Below are 24,427 nucleotides of genomic sequence, written 5' to 3' on the forward strand. Positions count from 1 at the left end.
GTAAAGAATTCAGTTGCCAATGCAGAAGATGAAGGAGACAAGGATTCAGTCCCTGAAAGATTCCCTGGAGAAGGAAATTGGAACCAGCTTCAGTATTCTTGCCTGGAAAATCCCATGGATAGAGTATAGTCCATGGAGTCGTTAAGAGTCGGACACAACTGAGCGACTGAGCATACATACATACAGGCTTACAGTCACAGCAGAGGGTTCAGGGAGCCAGGAGACAGCTAAAAGCTCCTGAATAGATCTGAGAAACCCTAAGAATTGAAAAAAGTGAAAATAGTGTGAGGCTGTCAGAAGCAACCTTCATGTCCTTCCAAATTTTGCCTCCTTGATTCTGTGGGCTACTGGTGGGTCAGCTTGGCCAGATCTCTAAAGAGAACCAGAGAAGAAAAAAAGGTTGTGGATCCTCAATACCAGCCTTCCAAGATGGAAGCATACCTGCCAGTGGGAAATCCCAACCTTCTGGCTAAGACAAGAGCTACCTGACTACAGAAGGAAGCTGCAATAAATATTTCTGGTTTAACCTGGTTTACAGGACAGAGAACAGCTTCTCTGAAGTTTTGCTTTGACTTTAGGCCCAATTCAACAGGCATAACGCAAAAGGAAAATGAGGTCGCTCAGTTGTGTCCAACTCTTTGTGACCCCATGGACTGTAGCCTATGAGGTTCCTCCACCCATGGAATTTTCCAGGCAAGAGTACTGGAGTGGGTTGCCATTTCCTTCTCCTCAATAGGCATGAATCCCCACAAATTAACTCTCAGGGAAAACACAAGCATTTGAGGAAAGAACTGACATCTTTTGCAAAAGAGCACGGCCCTCAGTCCAGCACATGCAAGATGACTGCCTTTCAGCTGAGGTGGGAGATAATGGAGCCAGGTGAGCCCCCGTGGACAGGTGCAGCAGCCGCACTAGCTGAAACCATCACCATTCCCTTTGTGCAGTGTTGTGCTTCTAACCCCCTCGTACACGGAACACGGTTCACAAAAGGAAACTGCTTTGTTTGGCAGGTGGGAAATCATTTCAATGGTGCTATTTTTCTGTTTACTCAAATAAATATAAAGAAGCTTTTCTTTTCCACAAAGAATTGTTGTCACTATTTGAATCTATGTTGCTTCCAAAACAAACACCTTACTTTTAGTATCAGAGCAGAGCATTCTGTTCCACAGAGAAGTGATATTCTGTAGAAGGCTGGTGGGAAACTTGGAGAATATTGAAAGGATAAAAGTAATTTCAGAACAAACAACTTGGAAACTGTGTTTTCTGAACCAGGATTTGTCCTTCCCACAGGATGGACATTAAGTGACTGGAAGATGAAGGATTAGCCTATAGAGCATGGGGTGGTACAGACTCTCCCTAAACCCACAAGAGATCTTACTAGACTGTTCTCAAAATTGTTTCTCTTTCTCTCTGCCAACTCCGAGCCCCTTCTTCTCCTACAAGTCCACTTCTGCTTCCAGTTGTGTTTTGTGGAAACCTCACTGCCTCTCTGATGAGCAGGTGCTTACTGAGACCTGGACCAGATCTCAAATTACAATGAGTCTCAAGCAAAAATTTCTAGATTCACTCATGGATTCCTTCTACCATCGCACAATTCAAGTTTCAATTCCTGCCATATCTACATCTGTGTCGTTATTGCCTGGCCAAATTTCACTAGGATTCCTTCTAGTCCAATTTTTTATCTTTCCAATCCATAAAATGGATACTAACTTAACAAAAGAAAAGCAGATAAGCAAATATGCTCTTGTTATCGGTCGACTTCTCTCTTCTATCTTTTTGTATGGGTCAACATCATTATTATCATCCTCCTCAAAACAAGTGACAATCAATGAGTGTTTATATGCATTATCCTGTGCCATTCTCCAAACACAACGAGGGAGACACCATTATCCCCATTCTACATAGGAGGAATCTGTAACCTGGAAAGATTTAGTAACTATTCTACAGCTAGACAGGGCAGCACTGGCAGATATAACCCAAGAATCTGCCTCCTCAGTTTGTGTTCTAAACCACCACATACTTCTGCCTTCCACTGCCTTATCAGGCTGTGGTCTCCTGGGGAACCATCTATAACAGCCATATATAGATCCCCTACTAATAAAGACTGCAGTCTTAATATCTTCCATGTGAGGTGCCCCATACATTGACACAGCCCCTTCCACATGCATCCTCTTGTTGAATTCGAATGGCAACAATTTCAATAGGGATCTGTCAGGTACGAGTCTGCCTTCTCAGCTTAAAAAAGAAAACTAGAAATTCAACATTCCCCATCCACAAGAACAGCCAATAAAGACATCTACTTAGCTTCGTTCTTTTTTCCTCTCCCTTCAGGGTGCAGGCTTCTCTCACACATTGTGCCCCTCTCTCTCTATTCCGCCTCTATAGAAACAGAATGTTGTTTCCTGTAAGCAAAGTGTTCCCCTGATGGGAGTGACATGCACGTATCAATGAAAGAATAAAACTCCCTCAGTTGAAACCTAGTTAGAACCTGCAGAATTTATAACTCAGCAGCAAGAATTTTCTCTTTGCTGAAAACTGGGGCATAATCAAGGCTTTCAATGAAGAGTAGAAAAGGGAAATCACCGAAAATCAATTCAGTATTTTTGAGGTGTGGAAGAGAAATAAAGGAAATGTTCTCTCAAGTATTTTGTGGTCAGAGAGATACGATAATTGTTTTCCTTTTTGAGGCCAAGACTTCTCCTTGGTTCATGGTGTGACCTTGCTGTGCCATTCCGTGGTCTGATCCTGCTTCCTTCAGCAATTCTAAGAATATAATCACACATCGGTAAAGCGCTCAGTGCAAACACTGAATGACTGGGATCAGTGTCACAATACTGCCTCTCATTAATGGCTTGACCTAAAGCAAGTTCTTCAGCAGACTTTCTAAGTCCATTTCCCCATCTGCAAAATGGGGATAATAAATCTACCTCAAAAGATTGTTACTGGATTAAATAAGAATCCAAAACACTTAATGTGCCTGATAGAAAGTCCTTAGCAAACTAGAGCTAACAATTTATACAATACTCTTTTTTAAAAAATCATTTCAATAGTCCTGGTTTGCTCAGTTTATTTAAATATCCTGCAATCTAGTGATGATAAATATTAATATAGATAGTAAGTTTTAGCAGTCTAGATAAATGATCACTGTGACATAATAAAAGGACACCCAGATCTCAATGTTTTGTGGTGGTGGTGGTGGTTTAGTCACTAAGTAGCGTCTGATTCTTATGACCCCACGGACTGCAGCCCTCCAGGCTCCTCAGTCCGTGGGATTTTCCAGGTAAGGATTCTAGAGTGGGTTGCCATTTCCTTTTCCAGAGGACTTCCTGATCTCCAGAGGATCAAACCCTCATCTTTTGTACTGCAGGCAGGTTCTTTGCTGCTGAGCCACAAGGGAAGATCTCAATGTCTCAGCATAGTCATTTTGCTTTTCACCAATGGCAAGTCCAAAGTGGAGGTTCCTGATCAGACCCACTTCTGGGTTGTCCTTCTTCAGTTGGTGACTCAGGGAACAAGTCATCTACTGCCAACAGACTTCTTCCATTTCCCTGTGTCTTCCAGTTCTTGGTTTTCAGTCACTTGAGGGAGGAGGGAGAGGAGCTAGAAGTCCATGTCCTACGGTCACCAGCATTCTGGTGTCTGGCCCTCGGTCATGTGACTCCCATCTAGACACACGGGGCTGGGAGATGCTGTTAGCTGTGTGTCCAGAAAAGAGGGGAAGAGTAGGTGTGGGTGAACATTGTTAGAAAAGATCAGGGAATTCATTTCACTTTTAATTTTCATACAGGAAGGACTTATTTTTTGGAGGCATGTACAAAGAAGAGAGTATATTGGTCACTTGTACATTAGAAACATGTCAGCAGAAAACAAAACTGCATGGATCAGAGGCCATACTGCAAAGGGGACAGAAGTGTGATTTTCATGTTCCCCTGACAGATCTCTACTCTGTTCTCCCTTCTTAATCAGTGTCTTTCTCTGTCTTCTAGCCTCCCAGACTCCCACCATAGGGCCCCATATAATGTTTCATATTTAAGACAATGATATCTTTTAAAATAGGCCTTATTTCCTCAGAGCCATATTGTCTGGGAGCTGACAACTAATTAATATGATAAGTAATTCACACAGCTAGAACAACGATTTTTTGTGGGAATTGTGTTTCTAGGCCCAAGTAACCTGTACTTTTAATAGGTTCCTTCCAAAGACAATGGCTTTAACCAAATAACGTTGGTCTAATAGCACATGCTCAGTTGCTTCAGTCATGTCCAGCTCTTTGTGACTCTGGGGACCGCAGCCGACCAGGCTCCATGGGATTCTCCAGACAAGAATACTGGAGTGGGTTGCTATGCCCTCCTACAGGGGATCTTCCTAACCCAGGGTTGAGCCTGTGTCTCCTGCATCTCCTACATTGCAGGCAGATTCTTTACCCACTGAGCCACCTGGGAAGTCCCAGTTTAATGGTAAGAACTGCTCAAATGTGAGAATCTCAGTCATGATGGCAGCTCAGAGAGAACACATGTAGCAGGAGCTGCTCTGATAGAAACCTTGGACATCTTAACTTTATTCCTTTTTTTACTCAACATTCGTCTTAACTGGGCTGGTGAATTACGTGTCCATAAAATGTTTTTTAACTGAATTAAAATTTTTATTTTATATTAGAGTATAGTTGATTTACAATGTTGTGTTAGTTTCAGAAAAGTGATATACAGAAAAGTGATTCAGTTATACATATGCATGTATTCGTTCTTTTTCACACTCTTTTCCTATATAGGTTATTATAGTATATTGAGTAGAGTTTCTTGTGCAATACAGTAGGTCCTTGTTGTTTATCTATTTTATATATGGTAGTATATATAGGCACCCCACTCCAGTACTCTTGCCTGGAAAATCCCATGGACAGAGGAGCCTGGTAGGCTGCAGTCCATGGGGTCGCTAAGAGTTGGACACGACTGAGCGACTTCACTTTCACTTTTCACTTTCATGCATTAGAGAAGGAAATGGCAACCCACTCCAGTGTTCTTGCCTGGAGAATCCCAGGGATGGGGGAGCCTGGTGGGCTGCCGTCTATGGGATCGCACAGAGTCGGACACGACTAAAGCGACTTAGCAGCAGCAGCAGTGTATATATATTAATCCAAAATTCCTAATTTATCCCTCCCCACCCCCATCTTTCCCCTTTGGTAACTATAAGTTTGTGTTCTATATCTGTAAGACTGTTTTTGTTTTGTAAATAAGTTCATTAGTATTTTTTCAGATTCCACATATAAGTGATACCATATAATATCTGCCTTTGTCTGACTTACTTCACTTAATATGATAATCTCTAGGTCTATCCATGTTGCTGAAAATGGCATTATTTCATTCCTTTTGTGGTTGAGTAATATTCCATTGTGTATATATACCACATCATTTTTATTCATTTCTCTCTCAGTGGGCATTTAAGTCATCTTCATGTCCTGGCAATTATAAATAGTGCTGCAATGAATGCATGTGCACTGTATCTTTTCAAATTACAATTTTCTCTGGATATATGACCAGGAGTGGGATTGCTAGATCACATGATAGAATGTTTTGCTATTAGGCTGAATCATTTAGTTTGAAAGGGTTCTTAGAAAAGCACTGCATATTTTGGAAAGAATTTTGTGTTGCTATGTAAGATTCCTTGTGTCATGCTTTCCTTCCCAGACATGGAAACCCAGTGCCCTGGAAGAACAGCAAAATGCAATGACTCCATGGAGGTCCCAGTCATCATCATAATTGTGTTCAGAAATTAAAATTCCTCATCAATTCTTTTTTTCTGTTTCTTTTTTATTTTTTACATTATGAAAGTATTACAATACATTTACGTGAGACTTGGAAAATACAGAACCAGGTTACATATAGCTTCACTGTGAAACTGAAAGTGAAAGTCGCTCAGTCATGTCCGACTCTTTGGGACCCCCAAGGACTATACAGTCCATGGAATTCTCTAGGCCAGAATAATGGAGTGGGTACCCCACTCCAGCGCTCTTGCCTGAAAAATCCCATGGACGGAGGAGACTGGTGGGCTGCAGTCCATACGGTCGCAAAGAATCGGACACGACTGAGCGACTTCCCTTTCACTTTTCACTTTCCTGCACTGGAGAAGGAAATGGCAACCCACTCCAGTGTTCTTGCCTGGAGAGTCCCAGGGACGGGGGGGCCTGGTGGGCTGTATGGGGTCGCACAGAGTCGGACATGACTGAAGCGACTTAGCAGCAGCAGCAGTCTTTCCCTTCTTCAGGGGATCTTCCCAAACCGGAGATCAAACTTAGGTCTCCTGCATTGCAGGTGGATTCTTTACCAGCTGAGCCGCAAGGGAAGCCCAAGAATACTGGAGTGGGTAGCCTATTCGGTCTCCAGCGGATCTTCCCAATTCAGGAATAGAACTGGGGTCTCCTGCATTGCAGGAGGATTCTTTACCAACTGAGCTATCAGGGAAACTCCACTATATATTACAATTATTTTTTAAGTAGCTACATCAAGATTTTTAGCTGGAGTTTCAATATCAAACTCCCCAAAATTAATAAAATGAATATACAGAGAAGAAGAAGGATATAGTAGACCTGAAACGCACTATCTTCATTGACTCTTGATTAGGAAGATATGACCACTTCTTCCTGAATCCAGGGCACTGTAGGGGGTTGGTTTTGATTTGGTTTTGTTTCTTGGATATGAGTAAATGCAAAGGTTTTTGTGGTAAATGTCAACAAACTAATCCAAGCTCCTTCAGCAAGAATTGTTTCTCTGTGAGTAGGTTCATAAATGCGCAATTTCTGGCTTCCATGCCCTGAATGTGAAGAATAGAACTGCTCTTTCTGATGTCATAAGGTAGGAGATGGACCTCTGCAATCTCATTCACAATATGAAGGCCACTATCCAGAGATCTGCTGTCACTCCTTTAAGAAATCAGACACAAGGAATGGGAAGAAAAGCAAGACTCTGCAGCTGGGGTGGCTGCACACAGAATCACCCTCCTCAGGAGTGTCAAAGGATCCCAACTTCTGGTGACTGTCCCAGAGGTCAGCTCTCACAACCAGCACCCTTTCCCTTCCTTGACACTTAGTGAGTGTTGAAGTTTTCAGTAACCTAGAGAATTAAAGATAACCACTCCCATGCTAGAGAGGGAGACTCTGGGATACCAAAAAAGAAACAACTTTGCCAGGACCATACATGTCATGATTGCTCACGGAGACCTGGTCTTGCCTCTAAATTAGCAGTCTTCACCTCCCAGAGCTCTTATGTGTTTGGTTTTCAGCAAACAGCAAGAGACAACCTCATTCCCACAACAGAATTAATGAAGAAGGGACGCACGCTACAGATAAAGCTGAGTTCAGATCCAGCCTGGCCACGCACTAGCTGTGTGACTTTGCAAAGTCCCCAGGCCTTGGTCTCTTCCTCTTAGATTGGGGATCCAAGGGTAATTTTAAGGACGTGTAAGCTGTTGTGTGTGAATGCCTAACATCTGGAAAGCATTGGCATGCAGAACTATTAATAGCTGATGATGATACTTTAATTTTTTTTAAGCTTATTAGACCCCACTTGGATATAGTGCCCTGGGCTGGGGCTGGCATACAAGAAATAGGATACATATGTGCTCCTGACAGGCTTAAAAATCTAGTTGGAAAGCTAGGTTACATGAAATAGCAAAAGAGTATATTTTCAGTGCTAAGTGAATAGAACACAAAATAGTACAGAAGTAGGAAACAACAGTAATAAGTAGAAGTGTCAGGGAAATCAAGGTGGTTTTGGGAAAGAGTTTGAGACAGACACTAGAGGAGACATATTTTGCCCACTCCAGAGTAAGTGGTTTGAGCGGCAATGGTGAGGCTTATATATTTAACAAGAAACTCTCCATTTACCCAACTGATTGGATCTTTGATGGTAGATTCCAGACTCAATTAATGAGACACGTGGATTGCATTTTGAGAGTCGCTTCCTGACGTCTTGCAAATTCTGCTTTGCAACAATCTACCTGCCTGTCTCAAAGTCTGGCTGTGCCACAAAAGACCAGTTAATGTCACAAAGAACACTTCAGGGTGTCAGTCAGTTCAGTCACTCAGTTGTGTCTGACTCTTTGTGACCCCATGGACTGCAGCATGGCAGGCTTCCCTGTCCATCTCCAATTCCCAGAGCTTACTCAAACTCGTGTCCATTGAGTCAGTGATGTCATCCAACCATCTCATCCTCTGTCGTCCCCTTCTCCTCGTGCCTTCAATCTTTCCCAGCATCAGGGTCTTTTCCAATGAGTCAGCTCTTCTCATCAGGTGACCAAAGTATTGTAGTTTCAGCTTTAGCCATCAGTCTTTCCAATGAATATTCAGGACTGATTTCTTTTAGGAATGACTGGTCGGATCTCCTTGCAGTTCAAGAGACTCTCAAGAGTCTTCTCCAACACCACAGTTCAAAAGCATCAATTTTCCAGCACTCAGCTTTATTTATAGTTCAAATCTCACATCCATACATGACCACTGCAAAAACCATAGCTTTGACTGGACAGACCTTTGTTGTTAAGCAATGTCTCTGCTTTTTAATATGCTAACTAGACTGGTCATAGCTTTTCTTCCAAGGAGCAAGCATCTTTTAATTTCATGGCTGCAGTCACCATCTGAGTAATTTTGGAGCCCAAAAAAATAAAGTCTCTCATTGTTTCCATTGTTTCCCCATCTATTTTCCATGAAGTGATGGGAATGAATGTCATGATCTTAGTTTTCTAAATGTTGAGTTTTAAGCCAACTTTTTCACTCTCCTCTTTAACTTTCATCAAGAGGCTCTTTAGTTCTTCTTTGCTTTCTGCCATAAGGGTGGTGTGATCTGCATATCTGAGGTAATTGATATTTCTCCCGGCAATCTTGATTCCAGCTTGTGCTTCATCCAGCCCGGCATTTCTCACGATGTACTCTGCATAAAAGTTAAATAAGCAGGGTGACAATATACAGACTTGATGTACTCCTTTCCTAATTTGGAACCAGTCTTTTGTTCCATGTCCAATTCTAACTGTTGCTTATAGACCCTCATACAGATTTCTCAGGAGGCAGGTCAGGTGGTCTGGTATTCCCATCTCTTTCAGAATTTTCCACAGTTTATTGTGATCCACACAGTCAAAGGCTTTGCCGTGGTCAATAAAGCAGAAGTAGATGTTCTTCTGGAATTCTCTTGCTTTGTTGATGATCCAATGGATGTTGGCAATTTGATTTCTGGTTCCTCTGCCTTTTCTAAATTCAGTTTGAACATCTGGAAGTTCATGGTTCATGTACTGTTGAAGCCTGGCTTGAAGAATTTTGAGCATTATTTTGCTAGTGTGTGAGATGAGTGCAATTGTGCGGTAGTTTGAACACTCTTTGGCATTGCCTTTCCATGGGATTGGAATGAAAATTGACCTTTTCTAGTCCTGCGGATACTGCTGAGTTTTCCAAATTTGCTGGCATATTGAGTGCAGCACTTTCACAGCATCATCTTTTAGGGTTTGAAGTAGCTCAACTGGAATTCCATCACCTCCACTAGTTTGTTTGTAGTATTGCTTCCTAAGGCCCACTTGACTTCACATTCCAGGATGTCTGGCTCTAGGTGAGTGATCCCACCATAGTGGTTATCTTCAGGGTGAGATGGTGTGAGGGGTCAAATGACCTGATTTGATCTGCTAATGGCCCGTATCATCCAGGTAAAGCTCACTGAGATAAACATCCACAACCAGTGCACAGTGTCTAACTCTTGAGCCTTTCATAGGTGTTGGCAAGACAAATTAGAACTCTCTATAATGGTCATTCCCATCCTTTTCTTCTGCAGGCTATGCCGTACTCTTATCACTCAGCAGAGATTTCCCAGAGGAGAGTTGGCCTCTGTGTGTGTCCACATGTGTGCACACACTTACTCATGCAGACATATGTCTTGAGCAAGCAGAGCACCTTAAAATTTTATGGGCACACATTACATTTTGTTAACACACAGATTCTAGTTCAAAAAGTCTGAGGTGAGGCCTGAAATTCTGCCTTTCTGACAGGCTCCCAGGCATTCCCATTTTTCCCGAGCTGCCTCTTCACAGACCAGATTGAAAGCATGTGGACCCCTTCCAGGTGGTTTGGGAAGGCAGGCTTGTAGAGACTGATTGAGAACCAGTGCTCTCCAGTGACCAGGGGACGCCCTGGATTCCCCTAGGTATCCTTGAGCAATAGTCCTGCTCAGATGAACTGGTGTGTGGGTGCTTGATGCTGCATGCCCCTGGCAGGATCACCATGGCCAGGAAATATCACTTGGGAGTCTGGTAGCCTTTGACTACCAATCTTAAAGGTAGTCAGCCCTGAATATTCATTGGAAGGACTGATGCTGAAGCTGAAGCTTCAATACTTTGGCCACCTGATGCAAACAGCCGGATCATTGGAAAAGACTTTAATACTGGGAAAAATTGAAGGCAGAAAGCGAAGAGGATGACAGAGATTGAGACAGTTGGATGGTATCACTGATTCAATGGACATGAACTTGGGCAAACTCTGGGAGATAGTAAGGGACAGGGAAGCCTGGGGTGCTGCAGTCCGTGGGGTCACAGAGTTGGACATGACTTGGTGACTGAACAGCAACAAAAAGCTTATGACTAGGACAGCTGAGACCAAGTGGACACCTATTCCTAGACCACTGTGAAGTCATGGAAACCTCTGCTGCGCTCACAGGACACCTTCTCTGTGGAGGTCAGGAGATTTTTCTCCTACATGTCATAAACTCACAAACCAGGCCTGGCTCTGTCTGTGGAAACTTTCTCTGAAAGACTAAGAGGTTCCACACAGAGTGAGAGAAGGCAAGAGGGGCAGCAGGGGTTTGGCATGCCTTCCCCTGGGGGTGTTTAAATGCAGTTCTGAGCGGTGCTGTTGGGAGGTCGGGGGCAGGTCATCTTAAGGCCTGCGTGTAGTCAGAACATAGCTTTGGACGTGAAATGTTCCCTGGCTTTAAAGGCTGTGAGAGAGACGTGGTTGGTTTTCCCCACAGACACAGTGACACAGTGTGATCCAACAGCTGCCCGCTGCCCGCCCAGCCACCCCACGGCATGGGTCACCGTCACCGAAGGCCCCCAGGTAGCACGGCTTTTGTGCAGTACCCCGCTTCTATGCCCATAACTCTGAAACTACATGACATCTTAACCTTTATAAGAATTTCTTCTAGACAGCATTTAAAAACACCCAAATCTTTCTTGACCTTTACATTTCAGCAGGGTTTTTTTTTCCTTAAATTGATGTTACAATAATTTTTTTTAAGCTGTGGCATTTTTAAAGCTACTTCAAGAGGAACTTCACTTTCCCTTACCCATCCTATTTGAGACCAATCATTAATCATGAAGGGAAGGCACCAGGACTCAAAGCCAGCTTTATTATGTTTTCGTGTTTGTGACATTTTCTTTCTATCAGCCAGTGGGAAGTTCTTACCCTTTTCGTTTATTATCTACAAGTTGTAGAATTTGTTTTCCAGGTTCCAGCCCTCTTCCATCACCTTCCACACCCTCCTCTGTCATGGCCCCAGCTTCTGAGAGCTCCTTCAGACTGGGGTCTGCAGAGAATGACTAATGAATATCATCTCAACTTTGCAAAAATGCAAGTCCACTTTGTCTCAGGCAAAACAGACCTTTCTGCCTGTCAAGAGACAACTCAGTTGTCATATTCCAATCTTTTTTTTTTTTTCCTTCATAAGGACAACTCTTATAGAGGGACTATGAAATGATGGATCCATAATTGCATAAGGGTTTAGGTCAGAGATCATAAAAAAACTGAAGCCCTTAAGGCCACTATTGTGTCTGGGTAGAGTCCGATACACTTGATAGCAGTGGCACCTTCTAAACCAGGGGTTCTTAACTTGGACTTCATAGATGCAGCTGTGTGTATGGAACTCAGATAGCTATAAACTTGGTTGGGGAAAAAAACATTGTATCTTTATTTTTATTAATTTCCAACTGAAATTTAGCATTTTATTCAAGTATGTATAAAGGCAAAAAACTACTGTGGTGTTGGCAGGTATGCCTTCACTGCATCACCAATGGAAATCACAGATGTTTTCATATATATCACAGTTGTTATAGATATCTTGAAAAACTGCTTATAGTCACCACTACTTAAAATACGCTAGTTATTAGTTTGGCTGTTAGATCTTGTTATTTAATGCATTAATAAAGAAGCACATATATTACTATCTCACACATTTGTGTATTTTTAATACTTTGATAATTATATTTCCATGTAATTTGTTTCCTTTGTAATTCTATATATCTTAATGTTATATATTTAAAGCATTATTCTGAGAGGCGTCCATAAGTTTCAACCAGATTTCAAAGGGGTTCATGGCACACACAGAAATGTAAGTAAGAAGCCCCTTTCAGACTTCAAGTTTGCCAGTGTCAAAGTGGCCTAGTCACTTATTTTTTAACATTCCTAATGCTTGTAGGAATTTGAGTTGGATTGCTTAAGTTTAAGGATCTTTTTGAAAAGTTTTTCTTTGCATTAGGAGGTATGTCCTTAATCACAGATGATATTAAAGTCATTCATTCATTTTATTATTAATTTTTTAAATATCCCTAATGAACTTTATTAAGCTTTCTGCCAAATATTGTGAATGATTCACTAAGACATTGTCCCTGCCTCTAACATCTTGGGCTCCAATAAGAAGTTTATCACTCCTATAAACTCCTTATTAAATTATAAGTGTTCTGTGCTGTTATTCCTACCACTAGCAATATCTAACCCTGAGTAGCAAAGAATAGTGATCCAGCCCTATACCAGGTGTTATCAATGGACAGAAATGTTTTCTTTCTCATCTTCTTCTAGAAAGTTTGAGGACTTTCATCCAATAGCCATTTATTAAGTGTCAATTGGATGTGTGGGCAAGGAAGATAGGCAACTCTAAATGACTCTCAAGTTTCTATCTTGAGTGTCCCAGTAGAGAATGCTACTTTTCAACCCAAAACAGAGTGTGTGAGAGGAGGGAGGAGATCATTCTTCCTGGAGAAGATTGTTGGGTTTTGATCTTGGTGAATTTGAGGTTGTATGATTATAGGTGGATATGTGGATCCAAGCTTAGAAAAAGTTTGAATTCAAAATCTAAATATGGGTGTCATCAGCTATACAGGTGGTTAGTAAAACCACTGGCCTAGATGAGATTGCTCTTTTAACATGCAAATGTGCATCCTATAAGGACTTTTATGCAACTGAAGACAATGACAGGTATATTGTAAATAACCTCCCAACATCCATCCCTCCATGGAACAGAACACAATAACTTAAGAACCCTGAAATCTCTCTACAAAATCATATTCTCAATATTACTTTAAAAGAATGCTAAGAATGCTAAATATATATAGTGAGTAAAAAGAGAAAAAGAAACAAATTCTATGCCTTTCTGTCCCTTTCATCCCCCACCACAGAGCTTTGCTGTAAGCAAAGACAGGTCAATAAAAACTGTTAGGAATACAGAAGAGGGAACAGACAAGGGGACCTTAAGAAAAGTTAAAAAGACCACCAGAAAGATTAAACAGAGCAGAATATCCTAAAGGAGACTTCAAAGTTGTGCCTTTGAAAGGGTGTAGGCATCTCCTTAAAGGGCTAGGCACACAATTTAAAGGGAAAAGGATAGTTTAAAATGAGCAAGTATGATTTAAAGGAATTGTCTTTCAAACAATAGTTTCTGGAAGAGAAAATAAAAGAGAAAGAAATAAGAACAAGAGTCCTTTAGCAATTAGGTAGTAAAGCAGAAATGAAGAAAAATGTAGAGTTCAGCAAGAAAAAAATAAATCAACAAAATTAGTGGACTCACAATCCCTCTTCCACACCAAAACAAACAAAACCTGCTAAAGTATTTGAATTTTAATACACAACAGTGAAGAGTGCCTTTCAGTTAGAACTGTGTAAAATATTCCAGTATCACAAAAAGGAAACTCAGAACAATAAAATCCAAAAAGGACTACAGCAGAATGAATTTACACAGAAATCAACACAGGAAAATCCAACCACCCTCCTCCAAAAGAAAAAAAAAGACAAAAACAAAACAAAAATAAAACATGAAGCAGAAGGAAACTTTATGCTTATACTCCAAATCAAATTAAATATATCATAACAAAGATTTAAAGATATGAAAAAATACACTTTAAATTATGAATTCAAACACTGAGAACAGAAATGGTCAAAAAGGGGGAGAATGAAAAATTGTTGACTGAACTCAGGAAAGAAATGAAAGAAAAAAGATGATATTATAAATAAAGAAGAAATTGTAGTGCCCAAGAGAAAGCAGACTCAAAGGAAAATAATAAGGGACATTGAAGAAATGCAGGAAAACAACAAAGAATGAAATGACACAAAGGAAAATACAAAGTGGATCCGAGAAAAGTGGTGGAAATAGAAGACAGGCAAAAAGGAATAATACTTTATTACTGGAGTCATAGAGAAGAAAAAGAAAACAAACGATGTGCAATTAGTCTTTAAGATTATAATCCAAAAAAATTTTCCAGAAATAGAAAAAGACATGAATCTAGGTTGGAAAGGCTTACTGGGTGTCTGAGAAAAGTAAATAATAACTGAGACATATGCTTATAAACTCTTAGATTTCAAATGCAAAGATAAAATCTTCAAGACCTCCAGACAAAAAGAACAAACAATTTTTTCAAAACTTTTTTTTTGGCAAAACTAATGATGTCAAGAAAATTCAACCGGCATCAGAGTTTTAACAAATCAATGTACAAAAAAGGTGACAATGAAGTAGCATTTTTTTAAAGTTTCGTGAAAGAAATTGTGAACAAAAGATTTTGCACACAGTCAAGCTATCCTTCAAATATCAAATAACGATTTTTAATATACAAGAACTTAGGGAATTCTGTACCTATACATTGTTCATAAAGAATCTACCAAAGAAGGAGCTTCATCCAACTAAATCATATCAGTGTCTTATCTGGTGACTACATCACTCTAATCTCTGCCTCCATCTGCTCACCACCTTCTCCCCTACATAGGTGTCTAATCTCACTTTACTTCTATTTTACAAGCACATTTGTGATAGCATGTAGGGTCCACTTAGATAATCCATGATAATTTCCTCATCTGAAGTTCCTTAATTTAATCATATCTACAACAGTTTTATTGTAAAAGGTAGCATTTATAGCTTTTGGAAATTAGGACCTGATGGCCATTATTCAGCCTACTACAAATAATAAGTCTAAAGGAAAAAAATGATATGACAATTTCCATGGACAATGAGAAAGCATTTGACTAAATTCAACACAATCATGATAAAAGTTACTCCAGTATATAAGAACTGAAAGATACTTCTTGAAATAATGAATAGTTCTAAAGTCAATATCTTATTTAATGAAGAAACACTACTGCCATCTCCACTAAGATCAGGAACACAAGTGCCCATGATCTCTACTGCTATTAGTACTACCGGACAATACAATTAGACAAAAGAAATCAACTAGAGGCATAAGAATGACTAAAGAAGAAAGAAACTATATTTGCAGATGATATAATAAACCTGGAAAATTCAAAGAATCAATAGTAAAACTAACTCAAATGATGAAAGTATTTACCGAAGTAGTAGGATATGAAATTAGCTCATTAAAATCAAATCCCTTCATATAAAGAAATAATAAACAGAAGAAATCATGGTAAATAAAAACCCATTTACAACAACATCAAAATGCAGTACTTACAAGTAAATTTAACAAAAAGTATACAAACCTCCAAAAGGAAAAATTTTTAAACACTCTTGAATGACACTAATTAAGGTTAGAACAAATGGAAAGACATCCTTTATTCTTAATAGGATTGTAGTTATTATTAAGGGAAAAAACCTATTCTCCCAAAGTTAATAATAAATTGAATTTAATAAAAATAAAATAACAGCAAGCTATTTTCTGAAGTTAGACAATTTGATACTAAAATTCAAATAAAAAAAAAAGCATGCAAAGATAGGTAGAAAAACACTAAGAAAGAAAAACTGTGTGTGGTGACTAGTTCTTCTCAGAAATTAAAATATTCTATAAAGCCTTGATAATTAAAGCAATGTGGAACATGAGTAGAGAAACAGACAAATAGACTAGAATAAAGTAGTCCAGATATAGCCTCCAAATCGCATGGAAATTTAGTATATGAAAAAAGTGGCATCTCAAATCACTGGGGTAAAGATGAACTTTTAAGTAAATAGTCTGAAACAAGTATGTAATCATTTGGAAAAGTTAAAATACATCTATACCTCACATCATATAGTAAATGAACTCCAAGTGGATTAGATATCTAAATATAAAAATTGAAATCAAATCATATAAAGGAAAACATAGCTAAATTATTCTATTCTTTAACCTTGGTAAGAAAAAGACTTCCTACCTATTGTTTAAAATCAGAGACCAGAAAAGTTAATAAATTTGACTGCATTTGAATGAAAAAAATTTTGCATGACAAAAAGCACCATAAACAAGATCACAGGACAACTGATGAATGGCAAGAAAATATTTGTAATATATACCAGAGAACTTTTATTCTTTATATACAAAGAAATATTAATTATTAATGGACAAAGGACAAAAATCCTGATAGAAAAATGAAGGGAAATTCACACATACATCCCAAAGATTTTTTTTAAAAAGCCTTCAAACATGCGAAAAACTGCTCAAACTCATTCATACTCCAACAAATCCATTTTTCACCTATCAGACTGGCAAAACATGTAAAATATGAGAACAAATTCTATTACTTAAGCTTATTGTTGAAACTATGGAGAAACAGGCACTTACCTACATTTCTAGTAAGAATGCAAATTACTGCAACCGTTCTAGAGGAACATTTGGCAATGTCTAACAAAACTGCATATGCATTTTCTTTTTAACCTAGCAATCTCAGTTCTAGGGGACATGTCTCCAACAATGTAGGTAGACATATGCACAAATTTATACATTGCCTCATTGTTTGTAATTGCAAAACACTAGAAACAACTTAAATGCCCATATGTGGAACAGTGCTTGAATAAACTGGTATTGCCATGTAATAGAATACTACGCAACTGTATAAAAGAATGAACAAAACCTCTAGAACTGATGTTTCACATATATTAAGTGAAAAGAAGCAAATCATCAAAGAGTGTATCTCCTTTTCTTCAATTCGGTTAAGTTGCTTAGTCATGTCTGACTTTTTGCAACACCATGGACTACATACAGCATGCCAGGCTTCCCTGTCCATCACCAGCTCCCAGAGCTTGCTCAAATTCATGTCCATCAAGTCAGTGATGCCAGCCAACTGTCTCATCCTCTGTCATCCCCTTCCCCTCCCGCCTTCAATCTTTCCCAGCATCCGGTTCTTTTTCAGTGAATCAGTACTTCATATCAAGTGGCCAAAGTATTAGAGCTTCAGCTTCAGCCTCAGTCCTTCCAATGAATATTCAGGACTGATTTCCTTTAGGATTGACTGGTTTGATCTCCTTGCAGTCCAGGGGACTCTCAAGAGTCTTCTCCAACACCACAATTCAAAAGCACCAATTCTTCAGTGCTCAGCTTTCTTTATGGTCCAACTCTCACATCCATACATGGCTACTGGAAGAACAATAGCTTTGACTCAATGGACCTTTGTCAGCAAAGTAATGTCTCTGATTTTTAATATGTTGTCTAGGTTTGTTATGGCTTTTCCTTTTCTTAAGTACTTAATATTTCACGCAGAAAAAATTCAAGAATGATAGAAAATTTGAATAAACTCAAAGTACCTGCCTCAAAGTACTTATCAATACAAAGGGAAAGATAGTAACTTCATTGTGGAGAAACAAGCAGGTACCAACTTAACCAAGTGATCAAAGTAAATATCACTAGTAATAAGACACACCAGTAATAAGACATCCTGCTTATTTAACTTACATGCAGAGTACATCATGTGAAATGCCAGGCTGGAGGAAGCACAAGCTGGAATCAAGATTGCCGGGAGAAATATCAACAACCTCAGACATGCAGATGACACCACCCTTATGGCAGAAAGTGAAGAAGAACTAAAGAGCCTCTTGATGAAAATGAAAGAGGAGAGTGAAAAAGTTGGCTTAAAACTCAACATTCAGAAAACTAAGATCATGGCATCCAGTCCTGTCATTTCATGGCAAATAGATGGGGAAACAATGGAAACAGTGAGAGACTTTATTTTGGGGAGGCTTCAAAATCACTGCAGATGGTGATTGCAGCCATGAAATTGCTCCTTGGAAAAAAAAGCTATGACAAACCTAGACAGCATATTAAAAGGCAGATATATTACTTTACCAACAAACGTCCATCTAGTCAAAGCTATGGTTTTTGCAGTAGTCATGTATGAATGTGAGATTTGGACTATAAAGAAAGCTGAGCACTGAAGAATTGGTGCTTTTGAACTGTGGTGTTGGAGAAGACTCTTGAGAGTCTCTTGGACTACAAGGAGATCAAACCAGTCAATCCTAAAGGAAATTAGTCCTGAATATTCATTGGAAGGACTGATGCTTAAGCTGAAACTCCAATAGTTCGGCCACCTGATGCAAAGAACTGACTCATTAGTAAAGACCCTGATGCTGGGAAAGATTGAAGGCAGGAGGAGAAGGGGATGACAGAGGATGAGATTGTTGGATGGCATCACCACGTGATGGACATGAGTTTAAATAGGCTCCAGGAGTTGGTGATGGACAGGGAATCCTGTCGTGCTGCAGTCCATGGGGTCACAAAGAGTCAGACACAACTGAGTGAGTGAACTGAACTGAACTGAATAAGACATATTGGCATATTGGTATATGATATGATGTGCTGAACCTTTTCACTTCTGTGGTATTTTTGCAAAACCTGCATAACCTTATCCCAATCATGAGAAAACATTAGACAGAGCTAAGGTAAAGAATATTTTACAAAATTACTGATCACTACTCTTCTAGAAGAGCCAGTCGTAAGGGACAAGGAAAGACTGAGAAACTGTGACAGATTGGAGGCAAAATGCGATGTGAGGTTCTGGATACGATCCTGGAGCTGGAAAACGATATTTGTGGGAAACTTTGTGAATTTCTAATGAAGTCTGTAGTTTGGTTACTAACACTGTACTAACATTAATCTCCTGTTCTTGATAATTATAACGGTGATGAGAGACTATAACATAAGTAGAAGCAGAGTGAGGGATATAAAGAAATACTTCATAGTATTTTTTTTTCAACATTTTCAAGCCTAAAATTAGTTTAAACTGAAATGTTGTTTTAAAATCTAAATAAATAAATAAATGGATCTCTGAACTTCTGTTACAGGTTTTCTGGAAACCTCCACCTTTTCACAACTCTTCTATAAAAGTTTTGAAACATTTCTGAAACCACATACCACTAATTGTAAACTCATGATCAGAAGGGCAGCTTCGCAGGCTGCCAAATTTGTGAAGAAGAGAAAGCTAGAAGGGGCACCAGACGAAATGGGGCATCTGAAAGGAGAGATTTTTAAATGACCTCTTTTGTGTTGCTAAATTTATTCCTACCCTGCAATAGGCTACAACCATCACAAGGACACAAAACTCATCAGGTAAATTCAAGGACTTTTTAAAAATGCATCTAAACCACCTCCTGTCCAAAACATTCAAGCTTAACCTTTCTCCTGAAAATGCAATCTGCTCTTTCCACCCCGCCTGCATACCAGACTCTGAGACCTAGATTGTCACACGAGCAGAACCATTCCCTTGTCCTGATTCAATAGGTTCTCGTTGTTACATTATCAGCTTGAGATCCTAGGGGTATGTGGAGACGTGCCTATTCATTGCTGAGAGAGTCCACACACAATTTCTGTCCTTCACATAACTTTGTCCTTAAAAGCTATCTTTGGAATTCATTTCAGTTATGTTTTCCCAAAGACCGTGTAAAGGGATGACTGCTGTTTCTTCATATTAGAAGTAAAAGAAATGAGCCAAAACTCTCAAAACAATTGATTGAGGTGCTCACAGTAAAAAAAAAAAAAAAAAAGTCTTGATAACCATAAGGACAGATTTAAAGTCTCCAGTCTATGCTTCCTCTTTTTGGTTTAGAAAACTGTGCTGCTCTGGCAAATGTGTACATTAACCTACTGACCACAAGCCACCCAGCTGACAGCGCTCTGCCACTCCATTCATAATATAGTGATGTGCAAAGCCTTTTGCACATATTTCATTTAATTTGATCCTCAAACCAACTATATTGTAATAGAGGTAGGATAGAAATTTCCTTTTAATAAAGATGCTATATTCTGAATGTTTGGTGTCCCCCCAAAACTCACATGTTGAACTTCTAACCCCTAAGCTGATGTATCAGGGAGCTAGCCATGGGAGGTGATTAGGTCAGGGGGACAGAGCTCTTGCAATGAGATCAATGCCCTCAGAGAACATACTTGCGGACACAGGGAAGGAGAGGCTGGGACAAACTGAGAGAGTAGCACTGAAACATACACATTACCATATGTAAACTAGATCAGTTCAGTCACTCAGTCATGTCCGACTCTTTGTGACCCCATGAATCGCAGCACGCCAGGCCTCCCTGTCTATCACCAACTCCCGGAGTTCACTGAGACTCACGTCCATCGAGTCAGTGATGCCATCCAGCCATCTCATCCTCTGTCGTCCCCTTGTCCTCCTGCCCCCAATCCCTCCCAGCATCAGAGTCTTTTCCAATGAGTCAACTCTTCGAGTGAGGTGGCCAAAGTACTAGAGTTTCAGCCTTAACATCATTCCTTCCAAAGAAATCCCAGGACTGATCTCCTTCAGAATGGACTGGTTGGATCTCTTTGCAGTCCAAGGGACTCTCAAGAGTCTTCTCCAACACCACAGTTCAAAAGCATCAATTCTTCGGCACTCAGCCTTCTTCACAGTCCAACTCTCACATCCATACATGACCACAGGAAAAACCATAGCCTTGACTAGATGGACCTTTGTTGGCAAAGTAATGTTTCTGCTTTTGAATATGCTATCTAGGTTGGTCATAACTTTTCTTCCAAGGAGTAAGTATCTTTTAATTTCATGGCTGCAGTCACCATCTGCAGTGATTTGGAGCCCCCCAAAATAGAGTCTGACACTGTTTCCACTGTTTCCCCATCTATTTCCCATGAAGTGATGGGACCGGATGCCATGATCTTCATTTTCTGAATGTTGAGCTTTAAGCCAAATTTTTCACTCTCCACTTTCACTTTCATCAACTAGATAGCCAGTGGAAATGTGCTGTATGACACAGGAAGCTCAAATCCAGTGCTCTGTGACAACCTAGAAGGCTGGGATGGGGTGGGAGGCAGGGGAGAGGTTCAAGGAGGGGACATATGTATACCTATGGCTGATCCATGTTGATATATGGCAGAAACTAAAAATACTGTAAAGCAATCATCTTCCAATTAAAAATAAGTAAATTTAAATTTGAAAAGGCTCTAGAAAGATCCTCCCTTCTACTCCAGCATGCATAGACACAGTCAGAAGCTGAGAAGTCTACAACCAGAAAAGAGCCTTCACACAACCACGCTGGCTCCCAGATTTCAGACTTCCAGCCTCCAGAACTTAAAGAAATGAATTTTTTTGCTGACAAGCTACTCAGTGTGGTGTATTTCGTTATGGTAGCCTGAACAAAGACAAATAACCCCATACCCTTCAATAACATGTAACGCTCTAAACCATTCAATAACAGCACATAAACAGCCCTTTTATGTGTGTGACCTTATTTAGGTCACATTGAAGTGAAAAGTGTGAGGTAATACTATCCCCATTTCCAATAATAAGTGAGGCTCCAAGGTGGATGAATCCAAAGTCACTCAGGTAGATTCAAGAAGACATCAGAACAATCTTCTGACTCATAACCTAGTAATTTCCCCCACTAGCTGCATACCTGAACAAGGAGAAATTACATGTTTCTCAATGTGACTCCAAAGATGAGTCCATGAGTGACTTCTTACCAGAAGGGAATCTAATGGGGTCATTCTGCTTAGTGGCTTAGCCACCTCCAATGGGTGAGGCAGAAATAGAACATGGTCACAAGTCATGAGAGTGGAGCAGCACCTGACCAGGCTTCAGGCTAGAAATCAGACAGTTATCTTTGTGGATATCTGTGGTTCACTGAGGAACCATTCCAAGGACTCCAAGAGAGCCAGATAGGATGTATGTTAACTCATTAATTAAAAGCTCAGAAGGAATCACAAGGTATTTGAGGTAGGAGCCGATTAGGCTTAGGGTGTCTCCTGTTACATAAAAGGTTGTAATGAGCCAGCTTCCTCCACTTTACCTCCCTCCCTAGCATCTCTTAAAGATATGAGGGTTCAGCTTGCATGACTCAGAAGAACTGGGTTTCATAAACAACAGGACACCAGAGTCATGCTTAACCCTTGAGCATGCCACTGGGTCTCATGATGTTCCAGAGTCTGACTATGGGTTTATGATAGAAAAAAAAAGAACCAAGAAACTGGAGAGGGAAGAGCTGCAGGGGTGAGTGAGTGTGCAGAGAATCAGGCTCCCCTTGGATCCTGGCTATGCTGAGGATAGTGCCCGGTGGAAAATTCTGGCCCCCCGTGTAATGGCCCCATAGCTCAGCTGGACAAACTCGCTAATCTGGCAACTGTCACTTTATTTAGTGATCCAGACAACATGATTGAGTTTATTGACAGTGGCCTGGACTCCAGGAGTCACATGGGTGACGTAGGCCTGGGCAGGAAGCACGCCTCCTACCCTCCCCACGGGCACTGCAATGCAAGTTTCAAGGCCCTTTCCCCAGAGCTGAGGGGATTTGTATTCACTTCTGTTAACATATTTACAGAAAGGTATTTGGGGAAAACTTTCACATGTGCAAAGCAGCATTCTGATAAGGCGTGCAGAGCCCCACAGAGTCCCGGGGCTGAAGGTCACAAGGAAGAAAGCAAAACCAGTAAATTCGGGGATGTTTTGTCCTGAACTTGTAAATCCAAACAATCTCCCAGTTATGAAATGGAAAGTTTGTGGGGAAAAACAAATGCTTTGGTTATTACAGTGTTACTACATTCATAAAATATATTTCATTGAGGGGGGAGTTTACACAGGGGGTAATGAGATTTTTGCTTTATAAATTATTTATAACCACTTAATCCAGGTACTGTGGGTTATTTTTTTATTCCTTCGTTTTCACAGCTACACAACACTTCAGTATTTCTAATTTATTTCTGCTTACAATACAGATGTTCTCAATTGTGTTTCTAACTACATTTCAACCGTTATGATCGCATTTATTTGTTTGTGTCAGCACACAAGCAAGGGTTGAATGTGCACTACACAATAGTGAGGCTTCGAGAAGCCTGTAAGAGGCCTCTTGTGCTTTAGTTATCAACAAATTAAAGCAGCTTGGCAGCACTATCTTTATCATCGGTGGTTTTAATCTCCAGATAATTCCCCCGCAGTTGGGTAAGCAGGACGACAGCCCTCTCTTAGTGCAGAAAGGTTGCACGCCTTAAAACAGCACTTTTCACGATGACCATTTGGGAGGAACATTTGGAGAACATTTGGGTTATGTCCTCTAACTGAATTTCCAAGCTGTTGGTAACAGGCTAAAGAAAACGCAGTCTGTACTGAATCCTAAGAAAGCAAGAGTGTAAGAGCCTTGAAGGTCATGTGTAAATATTGACATTTTAATTTTTTTTAGCATACCCAAGTGGAGCCCTCCAGTTGCTTATCTTGCCGTAAAAACCCACCCATCTGCACTGCCCTACAGAGTGTGGGGAGAAAATCTGATCTGAGCAGCCATGGGTACTCCTCCTGCCTTTGCTAACAAGGATGAGTTTTGTTTGTGCAAAACCTGAGTCAGAGGGGCGTTCCTCCCTTCTCGTCTCCACCACAGACCGATGCACCTGATTAGATAACAGAAATCTGTGGGCTGAATGTTCGTGTAGTGACAGGAAAGCCAAGAGGCAAAAGTACACAGGGAAGGTAACCTCTCACTTACTCACAGAGGCAAGTCAGGGGTCCAAAACCGAAGTTATTCGGGGAACCGATAACTGGTTAATTTGGCCAGAACACTCTCCTGTGTGTCCTCAGGAGCAGTGGGAGGAATAAATGCCAGCATGTCTTCAGGGTCTCTATCCTTCTCACAATCCAGGACACTGCCTGCAGAGCTTAATTCAAGCAGAGGAGAATTCTGAAGGTGAAGTAGAAGTGACAGCCTGATCTTCCCACCAAAAACGGTGGTTAGGGTACCCCACGCACTTAGCGAGTTCACCAAGATGCTTCAGTGTTACCCGATGAAGGCATTCCTTTTCTAATCCAGAGCCAAGAGCCCACTTACATAGAACAGCCTGGCAGTTTGATGACTCACCAGAAACTCCTGTCTCCCCACAGTGAGGTCACTAGAATCATTTCCCTCCTGAGAAATGGTGAATGCAAATACAGGTCCAACAGATTCCAGGAGCCAGGAGCCAGTGAGTGAAACACGGAGGAATCAGGGACATCTCAAGTGGTCGTTGG

This window comes from Bos indicus x Bos taurus, chromosome 3, assembly GCF_003369695.1.
Source record: "Bos indicus x Bos taurus breed Angus x Brahman F1 hybrid chromosome 3, Bos_hybrid_MaternalHap_v2.0, whole genome shotgun sequence".
Taxonomy (NCBI): Eukaryota; Metazoa; Chordata; class Mammalia; order Artiodactyla; family Bovidae; genus Bos; species Bos indicus x Bos taurus.